This window comes from Ochotona curzoniae, unplaced genomic scaffold, assembly GCF_017591425.1.
Source record: "Ochotona curzoniae isolate NIBS_2020 unplaced genomic scaffold, NIBS_Ocur_1.0 scaffold_2476, whole genome shotgun sequence".
NCBI lineage: Eukaryota > Metazoa > Chordata > Mammalia > Lagomorpha > Ochotonidae > Ochotona > Ochotona curzoniae.
This window is the reverse complement of record NW_024467095.1, coordinates 8,219,752-8,236,632: the sequence shown is the minus strand read 5'-3', so window position 1 is coordinate 8,236,632 and position 16,881 is coordinate 8,219,752. Positions and strand designations below refer to the sequence as shown.

The 16,881-nt window shown below is 38.7% G+C and overlaps 1 protein-coding gene across 1 annotated transcript in view; it reads left to right on the top strand.

The window, feature by feature from the left end:
* Positions 1 to 16,881, top strand: part of MDFIC (MyoD family inhibitor domain containing) — an 83,535-nt gene that overhangs the window by 37,504 nt on the left and 29,150 nt on the right.

The window sequence follows — 16,881 nt, the reverse complement described above, 5'->3', positions numbered from 1 at the left end:
CCACGTAGGTGCAGGGTCCCAAGGCTTTGAGCCATCCTCAACTGCTTTCCCAGGCCACAAGCAGGGAGCTGGATGGGAAGCAGGGCCGCCGGGATTAGAACCGGCGCCCACATGGGATCCTGGTGCGTGCAAGGTGAGGACTTTAGCCACTACACTATCGCGCCGGGCCTGTAATAGATACTTCTTGAGAGTAACTGCTAAAAAGAGAAAAATAGCAAATATTTACAGACATGGCAGGAAAACATTACTTCTTTACAACTTTTGATATCAATGTCTATGAGTGTTAAATAAATAATGATCATTGGCTTGTATGTCAGTCATTTGTGCTGCGATATTCAGGCATTAAATAGTACTTGATATCTAATTACTAAGATCCTCTCTTGTAACACAATGAGAAACATATGTACTCCACACGTTATGCATAGCACTATCTCTTGCATATCCCTATGATATTTTGGTCCACGATGTTACAACTCAGTTCCTTGGAAAATGTCACAAGGCCGTTTCCTTCGTTGAAAATTTTAATGTTTCGAAGCCCCCTTCAAGGCCGCTTGAGGAATTTACAGCGAGCCAGGTCTGCTGCCATGCCCTGCAGTGTTCCCTGGTAACTAACTGTTGAACTTATCTCACACATTGTTAGTGATTCTGTGAGAAGAGTCTGAACAGCTGGGAGTGCTAATAATGGAAAATACAGACATGACATGTTGCTTTTTCTTTAAGCAAGGGAAGGGACACGTATGATAAGCAAAGTAGTTTGACTCCCACATTCTAAATAGATGAACAACAGTAGTAATATTTTTTTAAAAAATGGAAGAATAGAATAAAGTGAATTATTGGTGAAAAGTTCATCTCTGCCATGTGATTGGTGAAGGGTCCTGTAACCATCTGCATGGAGACACTTGGGTCTTTACAATAACTAGTGACTACATTAAGGGCAGGTGTTCGGAGCCATCGGAGCTGTGCCTGCAGAGAGCAGAACCTCTTTCTAGTGTACTTCATGCTGCCAGAGTTACTGGGCAGAGAACCCGGAGGGGAAGGTGGAACGTGATATTGTCAAATTTCTCCCTGATTACCCAAGATATTGAGGAGAGTCCATAGGGATAACATAGAATGTTCCATATGATCCTGAAAAAATTCACAAAAATTTGTAAAAATCTACAGAAATCCACTAGATTTTTGAAACAGAAAAACATTTAAAGAATATTACAAGTACCAGCGTACCAACCAGTCAGATTTAAAAACTGTCAGTTATTTGACAAATTTCCTAGATTTTTGTATGTTCTTCAAGAATACATTATACTTTGTTCTTCATAGCAGTTTGAACCATATGGGTCATTCTTTTTGAAAATCTGACTTTAATGGTAGTAAGATAAGAAGATGGGACAATCAGTAACGGATTGTGCAGCCCTGAGGATCCAGAACCTGTATGCTAACATAGCACAATGGAGTGTGTTCCCCAGAGGATCAAGAGTCGAATACACGAGATCTCTTGAAATCTGGGAGGAGATTGCACCTGAGAAGGAGGATGCCTGATATTTAGATTCTCAGCCGTGCCCTTCACCCTTCACCCCTGCAGAGCAGAGCCCAGCAAGGAGTGTCAGTACTGAGTGCGTAGTGCCCAGTGGAATCAACTGTCTTTCCTTTCATGTGACACTCCCACAGTCCTAACCTCTTTCCTTCTTCAGCATTGATGGTTATAAGCCAGATACATAAATTAGTCAGATGAAGAAAATGATATTATTTTTATGATTGGGAGACAGCAATTGAGAGATGAAGCTGGTTCACTCTTAAAACACCTAAAATGGCTTGGATTAGACCAAATGAAGCCAAGAGCTAGGGATGGAATGTAGGTCTCCTATTTGGGTAGCAGGAACCCAATTACTTGAGTCATCATCTGTGGCCTCCCGTGGCCTGCATTAACAGGATGTTGAAATTGAATCCAATACTCTGTGCATGTCAGTTTGTCAAATTGAGGCTGCAAGGAGTAAGTAGTTTGTCAGAAGACTCAGCACAAGGCAGAAACGAGGCCGTCATTTTAAAAAATAATCCTTGATTATTAAAGAGCATATATAGTTACTGCTTGTAATTTCTAAATCACAGTATGGGATATGAACGTCTGTATTAATAGAAAATAATTACTGGAAATTAATAGGAATTTGAAGATCCCAGGTTGATAGACTTATTCACTTCACTGTTGAATTGCCAATTTCATTCTCCCCTATGAGCCTGAATTTATGATAAAATTTGATGTTGGTCAGCATTTAACTGTCCATGCTTCCAATATTGTGATTCTCTGTTGGCAAGAGATTTGCACATCCCTGGATAAGGAGGATTTTATTTTTTAGAGTGTAGGAGATACTGCTAAAGAGTATATGTTGCTCAAATAAGCTGTGGAATTGGAAAAAAGATTCAGATTTATTGCTAGAGAATTATGTGTTTTAATCGAATAAAGGAACCTGACTTAGGAAATTAGAATAAAATATGAAGATAAATACAAATCAGAGTAATAGTCTCATTTCTAACATCTGAGGAGAATTGTAAGAACAGCAGCCTGATTCTCTTACAACTGTTCATTCCATTATTAAAGAACATCAAATCATTCATGCTATTCTCTGTAGCGTCGGAACAATTTTCACTCAATTTCAATATAAATAGGTTTGTACATTTCAGAGAAATGGATGTATGTGTTTCTTGGAAAGTAATTAAAGTGTAAGATTTCTACAAATGTTTCCCAATGTTCCAAATTGTGATTGTGTTTTACATTTATATACAGTTGATGGCCCCTTTATGTAACTTCCTAACTACTCTTTTATCAGGAGTGTCATGATTCATAGCAAGTATTTAGGCCAGCTTCTGGTCAGTTATCCTGAGAGTGATCTTGTAAATGAATAATTTATGATAGTAATATAGTGTGTGTGTTGAGGAAGAGTTTTTGAAGGGGCATTCATGGACTGCTCTCATATATTTGTTCCTTTTCGTAAGTTGGATTAGGAAACCAAGATGTGGTTGACAGGGCAGTGTGTTTTCCCTGGCTGCACTGGCATCCCATCAGACCAGCAAATGTGCTGAGGGCTGTTCTGCTGCACGTCTTCAAGGGAAGCCTCGTTCTGTTCTTCCTCTCTGGGAAGCTGCTCCCTCTGCAGGTCTTGGTTGAAATGCCTGTTCTAATGGTCTACGTCGACATCGTTTCTTTCGTTGTCTTTGCTACCGCAGTATGTAATTTTGTTTTATGCCAGGTGCTGTATACTCTATGTGTTATTTAGATGGTTGATATTTTTGGTTCATGTTGATGTAGCTAGTCATAATACTCTGGCATATAGATGCTTAATAAATTTTTAATGAAGGAATGCATGATGGAGGGAAGAAAAATCTTTATGTAATGGCTGCTTAGTACTCACTGTCTATCTTTCAAGTGTTAAAATAGTTTTTATTTGGCTCTAGGTATTATTTATTTGTTTTTGTCTGCTATTGGTATGCAACATAGTATTAACATTGTTGATGACATTAATATGAAGTCTGTAGTGATGAATAAATATGACATTTTTGTTTTTCTAATTCTTTTGTTTTTCTAATTCTTCTAATGAAAATAATTGGCTTTATGGATGGCAGAATTTGTATGGAATGGGGATGGGGGCCTGGCAATGGGGTTACTTGCCTTAGGTTCTAGAAACTATCATGAGCATGAAGAACAGATTAGACTACATCAGGGTGGTACAAGAGAAAGAATTCTACTGAAGGTTTGCTTGTCTCCTTGGAAAACTGTGTACTTACTAAGATTTTATGTAAACAACTAAAATTGGGAGTGCAGATAAAGCACTGTTTCCCTCTCCCTACCTTTTTGTTATTTTTGTTTGAAAGGCAGAGAGAGAGAGAGAATCTTCCATTGGCTGGTTTACTTTCCAGGTCCTTGGCATAATCAGGTATGGAGCGGAACAAAGGTGAGGATTGGGAACTCAAACTATATCTACATTGCAGAGAGCTGTAGCCAAGTGCTTGCACCGTTGCCTGCTGTTTCCCAGGGCACACATTATTAGGAAGCTGATGTCGGTAATAGAGTTGGGTTCAACCCAGAACTCCTACATGGAATGTGCATGTCCCGTGCAATATTTCAGCTGCCATCCAAACATTCATCCCAGTTCAAACACTCACCTCTGGATAAACACTTGCCCCTGTGTTGTTTTTCTAAGTGACCAGTCATTTAACAATGCCGTTGCCTGACACTTGAGTGTGGCACTTAATAGATGCTTGCCAAGTGACTACGTGAATGAATGTCACATTTATTGCTTATGAAGGGTATGCAGCTGGAGAGAAGTCAGAAACTGGTGTCACAGCCTCCCCAAGGAGCTCTTTCTCCTGGCATTTGAAGCAAGCATAAAAGGTAGTGAAGGGCATTTTAAGAAGAGAAGTGAATGTAGATCATGGAAGCATGAACAGTGTGATGCATTGAAGCAAACCTCAGTGGTTCTAAGATGGAAGAATGTTGGGCTATGACACGGGGGCAATATAGTAAAGTGGTAAAGCTATTAAGATACAATTTTGTCCTCTAGGTAAGTAAATATCAGACACTATATCTAGAATGTTAATATAAAGACACTTAACTTTTGTTTCTATTATATACATCTGTGTATTCGTGTGTGTGTGTGTGTGTGTGTGTTAGTGATGTGGAAGATCTGGAGGCTTTTCTTTGGTTGGAAGGCTGAAATCAACTGGATAAGAGATGATGGCATCTTCAGTTGATGATGCAAGGATGATGTGGGGGAAGAGGTAGGGTTGGAGAGCACGGGTGCCGTTTGGGAGGGATTCATGTGCAAGGCACACAGTATTGGCTTGTTTGGCTTAATAAGAGACAGCTGGTAGAAGATGAAGAGACGAGCTGATGTTGTAATCTGGGACCCTCTTCCTGACATATAGACGTAAACTGTTAACGATTTCTCATTCTTTGCTGTCTTTCCATAATGATTCATTGTTGCTCTCCCAGTTTATCCTTGTTTTCTTTTTTAAGACTTTCTAAATTGGAAGGGCTGTTTTAAAAATTTATTTGTTTGTATTTTTAACACAGAGAAATAAAGAGAAAGATCCTGCATCTCGCTGGTACACTTCTTATGTGACTGCAGTGGCCAGAGCTGAGCCAGTCTGAAGCCAGGAGCTTCATCTGCGTCTCCCACTTGGGTACAGGACCCAAGGCTTTGGACCATTCTCCTTTGCTGTCTTAGGTCCCAACAAGGAGCTGGGTTGGGAGTGTAACAGCTGGGACATGAACCGGAGCCTGTATAGGATGTTGGCACTGTGGGCAAAGGTTTAGCCAATCAGGCCATCACACCGGCCATCCGCCTTCTTTCTTACGAGTTCAGAGTTTTTTCTGATGTCTGAAAAGTCAGCAAGAGCAATCCGTATTAGTCTCAGTCAATCCTGGCCAGCCGATTCCTTTTGCTAGTAACTGGCTTTGGTGACTTAGAGCTGATCAATGCGATTTGAGTCGATGTCACTAGAGTGGTTCAAGGAAAGTGTTTAAAAAGTAATCTTAAACAAGACAGGAGGACCAAGTGTCCTCTTTTTTTTTTTTTTTACACAGTGGAGATCATTCTGGAATGAACTGTGTGGAAGTGCATCAGAATCTCATAACTAGGAGGGGAGTCTGTTCATCTGTGGTTAGCCATTTCCGGATACCTTGTATTTTGAGTAACATCCGATTTTCATAGAGACTAAAATTGTCTTGATACTGTTTGTTGAAAGTAAGAATCTAAAATTCACATTTCTCAAATCAGTCACTCCAAATTTGAAACAGTCTTTGTAATGGGAGGCAATTAAAAACAATAAAAACTCCAAAACGCTTGGTTATCTCAGAAGTGTGTAGAGTCAGAGATCTCCCACTTACTGGTTTACTCTCTGCATGGGTGGCCAGGGCTGGGCAGAGATGCAGAGATCCAAAGCCTGGAATGGGCTACTCAGTCCTGGTCTCCCCAGTGAGAGGAGCCTGGACCTCTTGAGCTAGCAACACTGCCTCTCAGGGAGTGAGTGCGTTAGCAAAGTGCTGGAGTCAGGAGCCAGAAGGAAATAGCAAACCAAAGTCATATGATGCAGGACATGCATGTTAACCACTAGACCGACTTCTACCCCATCAGTATCATCTTAATCTCAGGTTCAGAAGACCAGAGAAAAATCACTAGAAAATAGTAGTATCTTTTACTGGTTTACATATTAAAAACTTTAAACAATAATGTTCACCTGCAAAAAGTGATCTGAAATTTGTGTCTGTGAACCAACTTTTTCCAAGGATGAAACTCCCCCCCCCTTTTTTTTTCTGAATATTCCGGAGGTTGGAATATTCACAGTCTTTGAATTAATTCTGAGAACTTTTCCTGCAATTTGAAATATTTAAATTCTGTGAAAAATGGGCATCATTGTTAGTGAGAATTGCTAATAGAACAAAGACCCAAAGGTTTCCTTGTTGTGGTACCTATTTTAAGTGAATTTGTTGAAGCATTTTTGGTCACCGATGAACTTGAGGGTTTGCCAGTCCTGCGTAAATTCTGGGGGGTATTTGTAATAATGGAATTGGATTTTGTGATTTAGCTTCTATGAATTTCGAGAAATAAATTTACGTTTTAAATGTTCACTTAGCTACCTATAGCTTCCTCTGCACAATCCCATGTCCCCTAACTGGATTTTTTCCCCTCATTCCCACTATTCTCATCCAAGGAGATAACAGTTTCACTTATGTGTGAAGTTGGAATTGCTTTTATTAAATGCAGGGGAAAACGTTTTGGTATGTAATTTGGCACTGCCTTTTCTTCCCCTGTTTTCAGAGGTTACTTAACTAGTATTTTAGATGTATTTCTCTACTTGTCCTATGATATCTGTAACTACATCTTTAATTCACTTGTTATAACAGAGAATTTCTTGAGTCCTTGCTGCAGTTCCACCATGCTCCTATTATGCTTTTACAGCAATTCCCTAGACTCATGAAGGTGAAGGATGAAGTTTATAATGGTACTGAATACCAAACTGTTGCCTGATTTATTCAGGAAGGTTGTTCTATGCTGGGATCAAGTGACAGCTTAAAAGCTAGTATAATTCATCATCATCAGTTAATTTCACTGGGTGTCCACTGGGTGCTGAACATCATACAGGGCTCATTGTCAGCCTGTACAAGTGTGTGTCTGATGAGGTTGACAGACTCCTAAGAATATGAGATCTTGTCCTTATGGGACACTCTATATATTCAAGGCAATTCAGCAAATGCCCCCCTGTTGTCAAGCAGTGTGTACAAAACATATGTAACTAAAAACACTGGACTCTTGCAAAGGGATTGTATCATCCATAAATTGAGGCCACCTTTTCATTCATATCTATATTGTTACCAGAAGGGAGGGTAATGTCGCTAGATCAAGAGTAAGTGGCTATGCTAGTATAGGCCTCCCTTGGTCTGACCAGTGTGTGTGTGTGTGTGTGTGTGTGTGTGTGTGTGTGTGTGTGTGTGTGTGTGAGAGTGTGTGTGACAGAGAGAGAGAGAGAGAGTTGAGCACACATAGACACCTTCTGTCCCACATGCATAGTTTCAGTGTTTCTTCTTTGATGAGAGCCAATTATCCCTAGCACAAACATAAATATTTCATCTCTCCCCAGTGAGAGACAAAACACAGCCACATCCAAATGTTGCAACTAATGCTAGTGTTACTTTGTCCAGCAGGCAGCTAGGTGACGCTAATTTGTTTGTATGTTGTTGGCTATGGCTGTGTTGTTTGCAGACTGTTTTTTCCTGTTGACTTTCACCTTTGCCAGCTACAATAGCATTTGTCATTTTATTGTAGTAACCAATAAGCCATAGAATCCAACACACTGATACATGAACAAGTTTTTGCAGAGCACCCTAAAACTCCAGTCTTGACATGTACGTAACCTGTATCCCAAGAACTGATGACAGTTTATAATAATAGCTACTTGGCTACTATTTAATAGTGGCTGCTGATTTTCCAGACCCATATGGTATGATCTCACTGCCTAAATTTTTGCTTCTGCTTTGCGAGTTTCACATTTCAACAGTCTACTCCAGATGCAGGTTTTCATGTTATGCCAGAGTTCTTGATTTCCTTCTGCTTCTTTTATTTTTCTTCTACTATGTACTGTTGCCTTACTATAATGCGTGTATCACATTTGGGCTGTTAAATGGATCTGAGAGAATGACTGTCTCCAAGGTCTATGTTAAAGAATAGTTCTGGGGCAGGCCTTTGGTGTAGCGTTGAAGATACTACTTAGAACACATTGCATCTCGTTTTGAGTGCCTGCGTTTGGATCCCTGCTGGCTCAGCTTCCCATTCCAGCTTTCTGCCCTTGTGTGCCTTGGGAGGCAACAGATTATGTCTCCAGTATTTGGGCTACTGAAGCTACCGTGGGAGACTCAGATTAAATTCCAGGCTTCTGGTTTTAGTCCAGCCCACCTGTGGCTGTTACAGACATTTGGAGAGCAGAGCAGGTGGGATCTCTCTCCCTTGTCTTCTCCCCCTCTTCCCCACTCTTCTTTCTCTGCCTTTCAAATAAATTTTAGAAACAGAAAAAGAAAGAAAGCATTTCTTTATCTCCCCAAATATCAACATCCAGCAATGCTGCAGTCAGTGCGTAAACCTCGGAGTCAGTTTTGAAGTTTCCAATACTTGGATATTTTTGGTGTATGGTTTGTAATTGTCTACAAATCTCAGCTATTTTTAGCTTTGGTTTTCTGTAGTATAAATTGCCTAATGTGTGTAGAAGCTGATGTTGGTTAAGTGAAGCATTTCTTAACAACTGAATGTATTGTGATGGGTTACCTGATAGTTTAAAGGTGATTACTTACACTGAACAAACAGCCAATAAAAAAATTATTTTCCTTTCTATGTTAAGTAAAGATAGCAGCAAGTTCTAAGAAGTGTTTAGCAGGTGGTTTAAAGATTGCAGTGTAGGAAGTAGTTTAATACTTGGGTCTTGCTGCTAATTTTGAGAACAATGGAGGCCAGCTTCTGCTTGCTGAAACATCTCTCAATAATAGGAGGGCTTCTCACACTCCTGCTTGCCTATTGATTGAATTTTCAGAAAATAACACTTTTAATGTATCGTTAAATAGGTGTTTTTGTCTTGAAAATACCCATAAAACATATTAGAAATCAAGGAGTGATTCTTTAAAAATAGGCATTGTTGCTTGTATATCTTCAATTTTGGCACATAGAACACGTTTTTAGAAAGATTGCACTTTTGTGCTAACCTTTAATTGAATTGTTATGTTTTCTTACATAGAAAAAACGCCATTTGCATAATTTATTTTTTGCAAAATGTAAATACATGGACTTACATTAGATTTATTTATTATACACATACATAAATATATAGTCACTCATCATTTATTTAAGTTACGGAAACACTTGGTTCAGAGAACAAAGAGATACCACAGCAAATGTATTTAGATAGTGTCTTGTCGTAGGATAATCTAGGAAAGCCATCCATAGGGTAGTTCAGTGTGTAAGTTAATGTTGTAGACAGCAATCTACTAAACTTGTAGACTACACGTCTACTTACTTAAACTGTTGTGTTTTCAAGTATATGAGTGATAGATTGGTTATCCAGATAACCAGAAACTGTGATGTTTGGTAACTGGCAGATCTGTGATTCATTTGAGGATATAAGGAATGATTCCTCTAAAAGCCATGGGCAAAGGGAACATGATAAGAGATTTTTGTTTACTCTCTGGGGACTTTATTGTAACATAAGCAGATGTTATAAGAAAATACCAATTATTTTCATTATAATTATTTTTCAATTTATTTTTCTATCATACAACTTTTTGAAATGTGACAATGTTTATTTATAAAAATGGTTTTGACTGATATATAGGATGAGAAAGTTGGTAATACAGAACAAGCAGCAAAAGCCAATGTAAATCAGAAAGAAATTGGACAAAACTGTATTGGGAGAAATGATGATAAGAGATAGTAGGGGCCGTGGGAATGAGAAGTTAGGCTTGCCAATGCCCAGAAGGGGATGTTTTTTGGTATTTTCTTTTATTTTGGCAGTGAAAATCCCAGGGCCCTGGAAGGCTGGAGTGGGTGATAACCGTGTGATGTCACTTTCTCAAGACCACAGAATTGGGCTGTAGGAACTCCAGCGTTCAAACCCCAGTGTACCTTGTTAAAGTCTATATGCTCTCCTTTCTGCTTCATCATTTGTTTTTGAGGAAACCCGTAATGGCTACCCAAAATTCGTTCCTAATATAGAGGTGAACAACTTATCCCAGTTTGGCTGGGACAGAGCTCTTTTTCAAACTAAAAGTTCCACATCCCAGAACTCAGATTGGTCCTGGACAGACTGGGTTCCCCAACCCTACCGGGTAACCACTCAGCCACAATGGAAATTTGGTGGAATTTTAAATAGTTGTTCTTTAATTGGAAAAATAAAGATATCATTATTATATCACAGGAATAATTGGAAATTGCTTTATGAAGATTGTGTGCTTTTGACGATCATTCCCAGACTTGACTTGGGCACTGGTTTTTGTGTTGGCTACCTGGTAATCAATATTTTATACTAGTAACAGCTAACCACTTTCTGCATTTGAAATTTAGTGTCTTCTGCAGCATTTGAGCTGGGGGCAAGTAATGTATCTTATAAACATTTTCATGGCACGTAGTTGTTAACAGGTCTTGACAGAAGCTACCAGTGTTTGTATAATGAATGAGAGCGTCAGTTCTGTGTCTTCAGCAGGTTCACTGTGGGGAAGAGCAGTGCAGGTTGCCGGGAAATCCTGCTGCCTGCTGTTACGCAGGCTCCTCCTGTTGTTTTGCCAACATCCCTTGAGATAGTTTTTGCAGCTGTGGTCAGGTCTGGGCCATTGCCAGGGACAAAAAAGGAAATATGAGGAGGGTCCACCCACATCTCTCAGCTTAAGCCTAGAAGTAGCAGCAGTAATTGCTGCTGTCATTCCCTCAGAGACAACCTGGATACAAAGCTGAAGCTAACTGCAAGGGAGGACTGGGGAATGGAGTTGCCATGTGCCCAGAGCAGGGGGAAATAGATTTGAGAGAAAGCTGCATGTCTTTCTGTGCAGCCATTATGTAAGTGTGCTGAAGTATTTTATGAATATTACTTATGAAATACAGAAATCACCTCTCCAAACAACTTCCAAACTTTTAATCCTTTTGTGTTAATGATAACATCTGTAGTTACCATTTGGTGATTTCCCTAGCAGGAATTAGTCTGAATTAACGTTAGAAATTGGATCAGAATTGATATCTCACAACATTCCTCCCCTTCTCTGATGTCCCCATTCATATAGTCGTTGGATTTGATTTAGAATCTTCAAATTGATCAGTGTTTCAAAAAAGTGTGGCAATTCCAAAATAAATTTTACTTTGAGAAACATACATATTATTAAGTAAAATGAAAATGGGAAATATGATATAGGATGAAAGAATATAAAGCTCTAGAAATAAATGAAAAACTTTGAGAAGCCCTTTGGCGGGAAACTTAGGAAACATATCAAGAAAACATTGGAAGCTTCCAGAATGCATGGTTATTAATTTCCATTCACGGTCTGCATTGCAGGGGTGATTTCAATCAGGCTGAAAAAAACAAGTGAATATTTAGCACATTTACTATAATTGGCTTTAATCCAAATTTACATTATAGTAGTAAGCAATACTATGACGTTATATTAGTGCTTATTGAAGTAACTTTTCTTCTTTTTAAACTTATTGTGTTGTATGAATATTTTAGTATATGTAATATTGATATGTGGTAAGCGCACACATGCAAATGCAATATTCTGGCATTTGTGGTATGTACATGTTTGAGTATTTATTCCATGGCGACATTGCACTGGACGAAAGCTTTGTAATTTTCTTTGGGAAATATAATTTAGATTTATGCTAGCTAAATCATTTTCTTGACTCTGTATGCTGTATTTATCGTTTTGTTACTAGCCATTTTAAATACTAAGCATTTAATTTTGATATTGAAAGATGTTGCAACAACCATTTAAGCTCAATGGTATGAGAATTCTTTTGTAATTTTATTAAATCTGAACGTGTGAAGAGACCAGTGAGTGGCAATGATTTGTACGAGCTAATAGATTATATGCTATAACAAAGTGTTGCTTTATATTGCTGCTCCAGCAGCTGCAGTTTCACGTATAGTCACTACTGGCTGCAGTATCACCAGCTTAACAAGTAATCAAAAGAACTGGATGCCATTGACTCATTTACGCCTGTATTTATTATTCTTATTGAAAAACCACTACACCTAATTCTATCGGTTTCCTTCTTGATTGAAAATATTCGAACTTGGAAAGCTCAATATTTCTTAAGACATTTGTAACTATTCAGCACAGATATTAAAATTACAATCATGCTGCATTGTGTTTGCAAGGATTTTTTTATAATAAAAATCCTTATACATATGGTGAGCGGGTGACCAGTGCTATGGAGGTTTGAAGATGTTGAATGTTCTTATAGCTGGTATTTGAAATTTTGATGTGTATTGCATTCGTTACTGAATATCAAGAATACATTTTTTTTTTTGCTCATATAGAGTAAATTCAAAATGGGGTCTTTTGTCGGAGCACCCATCCTGTTTAGAATGATATAACAGATGCTGAATGCTCACATATCAAACAGAATGCCAGCTTTCTGTAGAAAAGAGGTGTCAAAAAGTTTCTTTGTACCTTGAACGCATGCGATTATGTAGTACAAAATGCAGAGTTTGTAAAATTTCTTGAATATACAGGCAAAAAATGAATAATTCAAAACAACTCAGAAGTTCTACACTCTATTGTCCCTTTATAACACAGGCAGTAGATAGCAGTGTGCTCCCAATAGAGCTGAATTTGCACAAGTTACACCTCTGAAAGTGCCAGATGGTCTATGGTCTACTTTTGAGAGCTGTCACATATGTAAAGATTTGAAAAAAGAAAGACAGCTGAATGAGAGCAGTGGATCATTAAAGGGAGAGCGAGGGTCCCTAGGCGTCACTTGTGTTTTAAGAAGCATTGTGTCGTTCTTGTATTAGCTTGCTTTTTTTTTTTTAAAGACATACACAACTCTAACACAATAAGAAAAATTCAAGTAGTTATGGTTTAATAAGTTCGGTGCTTTTGTTTCTTGTTGAAAAGAACATGATGCTTCCCACTTGGTTTTCATTATAATTGGACCATAAGATGGAAGTCATATTCATTAAAATGATCAGCGATGTTAACTGTAATGTTGATTGAGATAGCTAATATGCCTAGGGCTTATCCAGTTTTGATTGTAATTTATGGACTGCGCACATGTGGAAAAATTATTTTTAAAAATCAGTTTTGGTGTTAAGAAGTAAGGGTGGAGAAATAATGCCTGCTGTCCTGACCATAATACAAACCACAGCTAAAATACTTAGGTAAACGTGGAACAAAAATAATGTACCCTCATTTACCTGCCCAGAGAAACAGATTCTATACTGGATGTTGCAATGCGGACAGATCATTAAGGGTGTTAAAGTACCACTGCAGTCATATGTAATCATTTGCAAATTGTTCATTTTGGTAGTGGGAAAAGGTTCGACTCTGTCGGGTTTAGGATTTGGCGCGAGGACACAATCTCGTTCTTACCAGGCTTATTTTTGTTTATTGAAAATGTTTAGTGATTCCATAACAATTCAAAATTTATCAAAGGTTAGAGAAGATGGCGTGGTGCTTTGGATTGATAAGAGGTTTTCATGGCACTGGTCAGTGACGTTATGACTTAACCAAGCTGTTGTGTAGCTTGACTTATTCTTTTCAGAGATAAAATGACTCTTAAACAACCGATGTATTTGGTAAGATTGCTGAAAGGGCCCAGAAGGAACATCCTTTTAAGTGCAAATGGATAAATAACATTAGATTCGAAGGCAGTCATTCAAATGTCATTCTAATTGAAGTGAGCAGTTACAGTAACTGTAGATTAATCTCCCAATCAAATAATTGCACATCCATAAAAAATAGACCTCTTTTTGCAAATTTCTGATTGTAGATTTTGGTGGTGAGATAGGTAGATATAGCTCCTCAATGGAGAATAAGCTTTTCTGGTTTTCATTTTTTTTAAATGTAAAAAAATATATATTTTAATAATCCCTATGCCTGTTACTTTACACATCTCCAAGCCACTCCTTTATGGAGAATTCGTTTTCAGGGGGGAATCAAAATACTTTAAGAGATTTTCATATTTTGATTTGGCAACACGGGTATTAATGTTAGTACAAGACTTGATAAGAATCCATAGTTCCTATTTTACTTAACAAAGTAACATAATTGAAATGATTCTTCTCGAAATATGCATGTTCAGGATAGGGTATTTTGATACGTTGCAGTGTTTTTCATGAAGATATGTATTACTTGGAGAAGAGCAAAGTGGACAACGTTGTGTTGAAGATTTGCTCAAATAAAAATGTCACTCATATTAAAGATTGGTAGGGGCCTGATGCAATAGCCTAGAGGCTGAAGTCCTTGCCTTACATTCTCTGGGATCCCACATGGGTCCCAGTTTGTCTCCTGACTGCTCCGCTTCCCTCCAAGCTCCCTGCTTGTGGCCTGGGAAGGCTATAGAGGACAGCCCAAAGCCTTGGGCCCCTATACCTGCACGGCAGACCCAGAAGAAGCTCCTGGCTTCAGATCAACTCAGCTCTGGCCATTGCAGCCACTTGGGGAGCAAACCAGCAGATGGAAAATCTTTCTCCCTCTCACCTTCCCTCTGTAAATCAGACTTTCCAATAAAAATAAATAAATCTTAAAAAAAATTTAAGAAATGTTGGCGCTAAGTTTAGCCCTTACACCTTCACGCCGTGGATAATCTATCTCCTTTGGATGTTGATGAGCACCATGCCTAGCTGTGTTTATCTCACACGTGGGACTTTCACTAGCACGAAGAGCTTCCAGTACTCATGTTTAATTTACCTTTCGTGGTTCGTCATTATCAAAAACAGATTCATCAAAATAGCCTTTTTAAAAATTTTGAAATTGTGCAAAGTATGGAACAATAAAAGGATCACAATTTTTTTTCTTGTGTTATTGTTGCTGCTGTCGTTTTGGGTGAAAAAACCTTAGATGTAAACAGTCAATACAAATGTTGACTTTGATCATCTCCGGGCTGATGCTGTTCTGCCTTGGCCTGCGGTGGCAGCATCCCTTCCGGGCACACAGTCCTGGCTTGCTCCACTTTTATCCCAGCTACCTGCTAACGCTCTGGGAAAGCAGCAGCGAATCACCTGGGTTCTCTGACCCCTACAGCCATGTCAGAGAGCTGGAAGAAGTCCTGGGCTCTGAGCTCTACAAGCAAGGCTCGTGCTCCACAGGGAAAAGGGGCTTTTTCTGCTGTAAACTCTATTGCTGCCCTCGTAAGCCCATGGGCTGCTGAGAAGTGGAGCTGCACGCTTGCAGAGACCCAGGCACACGTGTCCACGGTCTGTGTTACACCTGGCCCGTGTAGTGACGCCGTGTGTGGGGGGTCTCTGAATACAAAACAGTATTTTGCTGTGAAAAAACTCGGGTCACATCCCAGCCGCAGAGTGGCCTAGAGGATGGCACGTGGGAATGTACCAACATCTGAGTGTTTAGAATGGCTGAGCTGCACGAATAAGAACTCTTCACTCTCCCTGCTTTGTGAATCAATGTTCAGACAATGAAATTAACTTATCCTGCTGAGTGTCATACTATTAAAATAATTTCCTGTAGTTTGGCCTTCCAATGAAATTTCGTATTAAATTTCAATTCACACTTAACATTTTTGTAAGATTTATGAACTTATTTGACAGATTCACAGAGAGATCTTTCATTTGCTGCTTCGCCCCTTGCCCACCCCTCCCCCAGATGGTTGCATGGCCAATGTAAGACTAGTCGGGAGCCAGAAGCTTCATGTGGGTCTCCCGCATGGGAAGCAGAGACCTATGTACTCTGGCCACCTTTGTCCTGGTGTCTTAGGGGATTAGCAGGGAGCTGGATTCCAAGGGGAGCATCCCGAAGAAACAACAGCTCCCATATTGAATGTTGCCAAAAGCAGCCTTATGTGCTAGCCTAGAATGTCAACCCACATAACATTTTTTTTTTGTAATATTAGTTTCTTGTAATTAAAGGTAGAGTTACAGAAAGAGAAGGCTAGACAGTGAAACAGAGTGATATAATTCATATGCTGGTTCATTCTCCAAATGGCTCTCTTTTTCTTCTTTAAAATTTCTTTAGTGATTCTTAAGTATTCTTCCTTACAGATTTTTTGGCCAGCTTTTCTAGTTCCAATATCAAGCTTATTAGAAATGTGGAAATTATTTGGTCTAAGCAGATTTGGGAGAAGAAATATATTAACAATTAGCATGTTTCATTTGTGTTTCTTTTAAGCCCTGCAGTTAATGTTTTGTCACTTTGACCATGATATCTCTGCCCATTTTTCCCTGGTTTAATTCCTAGTTGGTGTTTTATTTTTCCACTTTTGCTATTGTGAAAATTTCCCTTTTTCTATTGTATTTGTTTCTTAGTTACTGTTGGCCCATAGGAAGAATTACTGACTTTTACACGATTGATCCTGCTTAACAATTGATCAATTCTTAGTCTTTTAGGATTCATTTATTAGTGTTTTTAGATACTATAATCTGTCCCCAAATTGCCTATTTTATTATCCAAAAAATACTTAAGAGAAAATGTGTTTTCTTCTTCAGGCTGGGTTGAAAATAGAATTCAAATGAACCACAGTTCTTTCTGTTTTAAATCAGTTCAACTTTGAGTTGCCAAATTTATTCTTTCCCTTTCTTTCAAAAAGATAACTGGATAGTTTTACATTATTAGGAGTTTAGGGATAATTTTACTCTGCTTGGAATGCTCAAAAGAAGGTCTGGTATATAGAAAGTAAAAAAAAAAAGTGC